This window comes from Meleagris gallopavo, chromosome 3, assembly GCF_000146605.3.
Source record: "Meleagris gallopavo isolate NT-WF06-2002-E0010 breed Aviagen turkey brand Nicholas breeding stock chromosome 3, Turkey_5.1, whole genome shotgun sequence".
NCBI lineage: Eukaryota > Metazoa > Chordata > Aves > Galliformes > Phasianidae > Meleagris > Meleagris gallopavo.
The window spans coordinates 1,843,994-1,851,663 of NC_015013.2; the positions used below are offsets into that span (position 1 = coordinate 1,843,994).

The window sequence follows — 7,670 nt, forward strand, 5'->3', positions numbered from 1 at the left end:
GAAAAAAAAAGTGAATAAAAATACATACAAAACCAGATTTTGGTAAATTCTGGTGAAATATTGATTTTGCTGATTCCTAGTGACATTCTACTGCTCTCAGTCAATTTTCTCTTTGGTAATACGAGTAAGAGAAGACTCAAATGTTACTGTTATTTTTATTGTGCATTATTTTAAAAACACATACATTCCTTTTGCTTGCCACTGTTTTGTAGCCCGCAGTATTCTGAACACAAGACTGCTGGAAAACATTTTCTTCTTTAGTAGTATTAAAATGATAACAGACTTTTTTTACCCAGTCCTATGTGTAATGCATAGTGCCCACCTTCAAGAAGCACTGCTCACTTTGGTTAGTTCTTGGAGATGGGGCAGGCTTTCAATAAGAATGCTGTCATTGGATCTCAACAGTCATAGCATGTGACTCACTATTAGTTTTACTCTTAGAAAAAAATAAAATAAAATAAGAAAATAGATCTTTATTTATTAAGAAGTTTTGTTGAAAATAAAGATATGCAGCTAATGAAATGTACAGATTTTCAAATTAAATTCTCCCTTTGTCGCTATTTCTGCACACGGTAGTAATGAGAGCTGTTCTGACAGGATAAACATTGGCACTTATTAAGTGGACATATACAGCTACAGTTATGTAGGAAACTCATCACTACATCAAAGGTACTGTGGCACTATTGAATCAAAATGTTTGACATGCTCTCAACCCTTTATAGCACCTTTTTTCTCTAAGGCTATTAAAACAAGAAAGAACTCGTGTATATAGTCCAAAAAAGGAAAATCAGAGACGTTTCTCCCACGTCTGAGCAATCATATCAATTACTTCCCAGGAGTAGTATAAGATAATACTAAAATAGAAAAATTGTCCACCAGGTGGCATGTAAGACATAGTATTAGGGTAGCAATACTGTAAATGTGTACAGTTCTGCTTTTGCAAGACACTTAACCTTTCTTGTTGGTTTGGGGTCAAATGAACATCTATAATTATACAGAGTAACCCACATGCTTTTCACAGAACCACAGAATGGCTCGGGTTGGAAGGGATCATGAATCTCCAAGCCCCCTGCCACAGGCAGAGCTGACAACCTCCATATCTAGTTCAGACTGCCCAAGGCCTCATCCAATCTGGCCTTGGACACCTCCAGGTATGGGGCATCCACAACCTCTCTGGGTAGCTGTTCCAGCCCCTCACCACTCTCTCTCTTCCCCTTGACATCCAACCTCAATCTTCCCTCCCTCAACTTAAAACCACTTCCACTTGTCCTGACATAATCTACCCTTGTAAAGAGTTGACTCCCCTCCTGTTTATAGGTTCTCTCTAGGTACTGAAAGGCTGTAATGCAGCCTTTTCTTCTCTAGGCTGAACAAGACCAGCTTTTTAGGCCTATCTTTGTAGGGGAGGTACTCCAGACTTCTGATAACTTTGAGGCCCTCCTCTGGACCCTCTCCAACGGCTCTCTGTCTTTCTTGCATTATGGGCCCCAGACCTGGATGCAGTACTCCAGATGGGGCCTCATGAGGGCAGAGTAGAGAGGTACAATCACTTCCACATCCCTGCTGGCCATCCCTCTTCTGATGGAGCCCAGGACACCATTTGCTTTCCGAGCTGCAAGAGAACACTGCTGGCTCATGTTAAGTTTTTCATCCATCAGGACCCCCCAGGTCCTTCTCTGCAGATCTGCTCTCAAGGACTGCTCCTTCCAGTCTGTATAAATGCCTGGGATTCCTCCGGCCCAAGAGCAAAACTCTGCACTTTGCTGTGTTGAACCTCATTAGGTTCACTCGGGCCCACCTTTCAAGTCTGTTGAGGTCCCTCTGAATGGCATCCCTTCCTTCCACCATGTCAGCTGCACCACTCAGCTTGGTTTCAACAGCAAACTTGCTGAGGGTGCACTCAATTCCATCACTGATGTCATTATAAAGATGTTAAAGAGCACTGGGCCCCAAGACAGGCGCCCAGCAGACATCATTTATTACTAGCCTCCACCTGGACATAGAATCATTAATCACCACCCTTTGTCTGCAGCCTTTCAACCAATTCCTTAACCGTCAGGTGGCCTGCCCATCAAATCCACATCCCTCCAAATTGGAGATAAGGATGTGGTGGGGGACCATGTCAAAGGCCTTGCTCAAGTCCAGGTAAATGACATTGGTCGCCTTTCCGTTGTACACCGATGCAGTCACTCCATTGTAGAAGGCCACCAGACCGGTTAAGCATGACCTTCCCCTTTTTGTTTTTATTTTTGTTCTTCTGTTAAAACAAAACAAAAACAACAAGAAAAACTTTTTGTTACTTGCATTCTCTAAAAGTGTTGATAATGTCAAGCTCTTTACCAATTCGTTGGCCTTTCTGGTTTGAGCAAGAAATTACACTTGAAGTTTGTGCTTGTTTTTGTTTGTGTGATAATTTCTACTCCTACAGTATCATATCCTTTTTATATTTTATAGTTAAACAACTAGAGTAATAAGGACAGAGAGTTTTGGCAAATGCCGAAACAATCAAAGCACAGAAAGCAAAGCTTTATAATTGTTCTGTAGTTTGTATCATATCTGATCATAAACTGATAATCATAAATTAAATAAAATATATCCATGGCTTTACCTTCTCCAATCAAAATGGAAAGGGCTAATAGCCCCTCACAGTCAGGATTATATAGTTAGGTGTTATATACAATGTGCTTAGGAAAACTGTAGCAATTAAAAACAGTACAAAAAGAAATTTGAGATAATTATAATTGGCTAATAGATTGTAGCGATGGAAAGGATGGAGAAGAGGCAGAATTCAGAAAGTTTTCAGAAATAGTTCAAAGACATTCAAAAGGTTTCTTGCTAGGCTTCAACCCTCAACAGAGCTACAGACAATTTCTATGTATGTTTTGTGATTTCCAGCAGGTAAATTTCTCATTTAGAGTCATAGAATCACTCAGGTTGGAAAAGACCTTAAAAATCATCAAGTCCAACCATGACCTAACCATACTACTCTTACTATAACAACCCTCTGCTAAATCATGTCCCTGAGCACCACATCCAAACAGATTTTAAACACATCCAGGGATGGTGACTCAACTACCTCCCTGAGGAGCCTATTCCAGTGCTTTTCTAACTTCAGCTCTAAGAAAAAGACAAAAATTCATTTGGGATTCTTACTACCTTGCACTGTAAATCTCTGAATTCTGTATGGAGCAGGCCTTTTAACTTTTTCTATAATTAGTCAAAACAGCAGTTTTTTTTCATATAGATTAAATACTGTCGATTAGCTGCTTACTTTTTAGAAAGTTCTTTGTCCTTAATATTTACACAAGTCTTTTTCTAATCTGCTGTAAGCCCATTAGTCCAAGCCAGATAAGGAGTCTAATTTTAAAGCTGGAGATAGGGTAACATTGTTACTAGTTGATACGTATTATATTATTGCATTCTAGGCTTATATAATAAACAAAAGAACTGCCTCATAGAAGAGAGTATCTTATTAATTATAATACAATAATGATGGTTAATGATCTTGCAGTTGTTTTTGGTGTTATTATTGCATATGTATATCTGCCTTTGCATTGTTAGTTCTAGAAGATACTGTCTACAGGTATTGCTGGGGAATTTTCTTCCCCATCATCTCTGTATCTCTGTCTTTTTCATATTTGCCATTGTTTTTTTTTTTCTTGTTCTTCGTTTCTTTTTTCCTTTTGTGTGTGTGTGTGTGTGTGTGTGTGTGTGTGTCTGTCTGTCAGTCTGGTTGTTGTTTTAGTTTTTGTTTGTCGGGGTTTTTTTTTTTGGGGGGGGGAGGTGGGGTTGAGGGTTGTGAGAGTTGAGTTGGTTGTTTTAGTTTGGCTGTTCTGCTTTTCTGTCCTCTTCCAAGTTACTTCTGTGTAACTTATCTGTGTTCTTATTATGACCTTTAATGCAAACATGAAAAATATTTGCTACAGACTCCTTTTCACTGATATTCCAATAGTTCACTCAACTAAGAAAATCTCATTCTTCAACAGTTCATTTACAAACTGATTAGTAGAGAAGAAGCTACTACTAGTAACAAACAAACAAGAGGCCATGGCCACATTCATGGAAACCTCACGGTGTTTTGTTTTGTCCAAGGAAAACCAGTTGATTATTTTCTGAACTTGCATAAATTTAAATAAAACTTTAAAAAAATGATAAAAATAAATAGTAATAATAATTAAATAAAAATAAAAAATGACCATTCAAGCTGCAGAAAAATAAAATCATGGATTTTCACTACCGCTGTTGCTGTATTTGTTTAGAAAGCCAACGTCATGGCCTCAATCTACCGTGTAAAACTGCGTAACTTGACCATAACTTGACATGATGTCTTCCTATAAAGAGGGATTAAAAACACAAATGAAATTTTAGAATCCATTTGAAAATCAATTTTACTTCATTTCCCTTAAGTTCAATAATATAATGAAAACCAAACTTCAGTTAAAAGAATGAGTAACATAAGTGAACGTGGATTGGTAACTGCTATAACTAGGTTATAGCAGAATAACCTAGTTATAGCAGTTATAGCAGTAACCTAGAATAATATTCTATAGACTTCAAGCTGTCTTCCAGATACTTTCAGCTCACCTTCTGAATATCACCAGATTTTACAAAAGATCATTCAGATCAATGCTTTAAACATATGCTACCAAAATAAGTTCAACTAGCTTTCAAAAATGACTAGGCATTTTCACTTTCAATAGAAAGGATTTAAAATGATACCTTTAAAGTAGTGACTGTGTTCTGCGTGGCTTCCATCATTTGCAGCCTCGCTAATATTAACTATTGCACTCTTTCGGAAAAATTAGGTAGTGAATGTCAGTCTTACTGAGAAGACTAATGGTCATCACTTTATCTAAAGATAATAAAACATGGATCACACAAATATATATTTTCTTCTCTGGAGAAAAGCAAGAATTTTCAGAAGAAGGAGCATAAAGTCACAAGCAGCATGGATGTTCAGATTTTGTATATTTGAAGGCAAAAAAAGAATTTTCATAGAAAATATCCATACAAAATACATAATCCTTTATCACCTTTGGAGAAGTTGCATGTATGCAAGATCGGTTAGTGAATCAGATGTCTTATGCACAAGGCAGTTCTTTCCACTTAAACAGAACAACTTATAAACAGAATTATGTAATGTTGGAGGAAGCTCGAAAAAGAACTAGATTTAGTAGCAAAAAACACTAAATGTTACCAAACTCTTTTAAAACATTTAAAAAGAAAATTTTTGAGTTTACTATACATTAGAAATACTTTAAGGAAAGATATCTTTATACTATAGGTCATCAAAAGCCCAAAAGGTAATGCTAAGTCCCAGTACTACAGATTATTGAAAGAATGAAAGATTGTCTTTTAATGCAAATATAAATTACATATTTTTTCTCAGATATCAAAGGAAGAAAAAGAGGCTGGAGAGTCACCTTAGGTAGTCAACCTGTCTCCTATATTGTGATCTCCTCCACCAAGACAAAAAAGAAGGGCTGTTGTTCTAGGTGACAACCTTCTGAGGTGAAAAGAGGGCCTGATATGTAAACCAGATCCAACACATAGGGAAGTCTTTTGTTTCCCTGGAGAATGGGTAAGAGACATTATTAGAAATCTCACAAGCCTAGTACAGCCATCTGATTATCCATTTTTTGGTGTGTGCGTTGGCAGTAGTTGTCAAATTCACAGAGGTCAGCCAATGTAAACAGAGGTAGGCAGAGGCTTTGAAAGTTAGGAAAAAGTGCTGATACCTTGTACAATTCTGAGATAACTATTTTCTTCCTACAGTCTCCTGATAACCATTATTGTGCTAGTATGTAGCTGTCAATTGAACTCTGCACCCCTTTGTGGTCGTGTCTATTAGCACTAATGAGTCTGCTCTCTGTTATCATGGCTAGCTAAATTGGGCCATGTCAGTTTTCTGCAATGAGGAACTACAAAAATGAACATGAGATAATTAAGGTAAAGTTCATGAATTATTGGAATGTCTTCTTAAAGGAAAAAAGATAATTACTGAAAAATATATTTCAGATTTTTCTAAATGCAGAATAGGTAGAACATTATTTAAGCATATTGAAATACAACCATTTGAAATCTCCTTTGAATTTCAGAATCACGTGCCTTGTGTGCACTTTAACGTTAACAAAGATCAGCTATCTGTGAGCTGTGTTCACCTGTCACTGATCTGGTAGCACTGTAAGTGAAGTCTGAAAAACGCTGAAAAATAGATCTTGGGGAATACCACTATTACTCACTTTTCAAACAGAAATGTGTTATTGCTACAATTGGATCATTATCATCTTCAATAAATAAATAAATAAAAAATAACATTTTAAAAACTCTTTCCTCTCTATCAAATTTGCCAGAAAGGGGCCTAGAATTTCAAAGAGATATGATGGAAGGTGGACAATGAGGGTCATTGCAAAAATTGTCCTTCTTTAGGGAACAAAACTTGCCTCTTTTTGAGTTAAATGACAATCCTGCTATTGATTTGTGCATGCCCTATCTATTCATTTTTCTGCTTCATTGATTTTTTTTTCACTTTTGCTCAGATTACTGACTTCCTTCATTTCTTAACTTTACCCTCTCTTCCTGAAAATTGTTGTCACTTAAAAATGTCTTTGTATATCCACCCTATTTATTCTATAGTGCCCTTGAGTTTTACCTTCTAGCTGAAAAATTCACTATCACTGTAATCACCAGGAAGAAGAAATAGTTGCTTTAAACTTCTAAAGAAGTAAGATCTCAATCTTATCAGTCCTACAACTGAGAGTGCGACGAATGGATGTCACAAAAGGAGAAAAAAAACACAATCATCTAGGAAATGTAAGGGTTAATGAAAGGTAATACATGGCTTCCTGGTAATAGTAACATTTTTCTGATTATACAAAACAGGGCATGACAGTCAGCAGTTTGCTAGGGTCACATGTAAATTGGAGAAGTACGAAAAGGCAACTGCAAATTGCACTATTTGTTACTAAAAGTTGTAAAGAGCAAGATTATCTGTTTTGTAATTTCCTCAAAGCAGTCTGATTTTTCTATAGAGGAAGATAGGAAAGGAGGTGATTTCTTCCATTATTTCTGCTATTTTAATACCCTTATCTGTATCTCATTCTTTTTTCTGTTCACAGTATGCTGTGCATTTATATATCACAAGGCTTTTAACTTTTTATAACAACTATGTAATATAATAAGTTGTTTTTTTTTCTTTTGTTTTTTACTTGGTAAGGCTAAAAACCAATTCTACTAAGATTTAGGCATGTCCTACCTGAAATCCACAGGACACACGTGGTTCAGCTCAGTTCACACTTCCTCACCCTGTTACGTCATCTGCCTCCTCGAGCAGCCCAGCCTGGCCAAGAGACACAGGGAGGGTGTAGCGCAGTGCAGACAAATAGCACGGCTTAATTTGCAAGAAAATAGTTCAGCTTTCAAATATTACAATTTGAAAAGATATGAATTTGGAAAGGGCCTAAAGACCCAACAGAAGAACGATCCTGGGATGGAATCACAGAATCATAGGAGTTGGAAGGGACCTCCAGAGATCATCAAGTCCAACCCCCCTGCCAAAGCAGGTTCCCTACAAATTATTACAATTCCCTTAACAAATTATTTTGAACCAAGTTAAAACTCAAAGGGAATCCTTAATAAAATTCGATAATGTGGCAGCAAATCTGATTGCA

General features: G+C 36.8%; 1 long non-coding RNA gene across 1 annotated transcript in view; it reads right to left on the reverse strand.

The window, feature by feature from the left end:
- Positions 1 to 4,951: 4,951 nt before the first annotated feature.
- The window catches only part of LOC109366938, an 8,566-nt gene continuing 5,847 nt past the window's right edge, over positions 4,952 to 7,670 (reverse strand). The window contains exons 3-4 of the long non-coding RNA XR_004159360.1: positions 7,256 to 7,339; positions 4,952 to 5,570 (exon numbers count right to left, since the gene is read on the reverse strand). This is a non-coding gene — a long non-coding RNA (uncharacterized LOC109366938). The remainder of the gene's footprint in view (positions 5,571 to 7,255; positions 7,340 to 7,670) is intronic.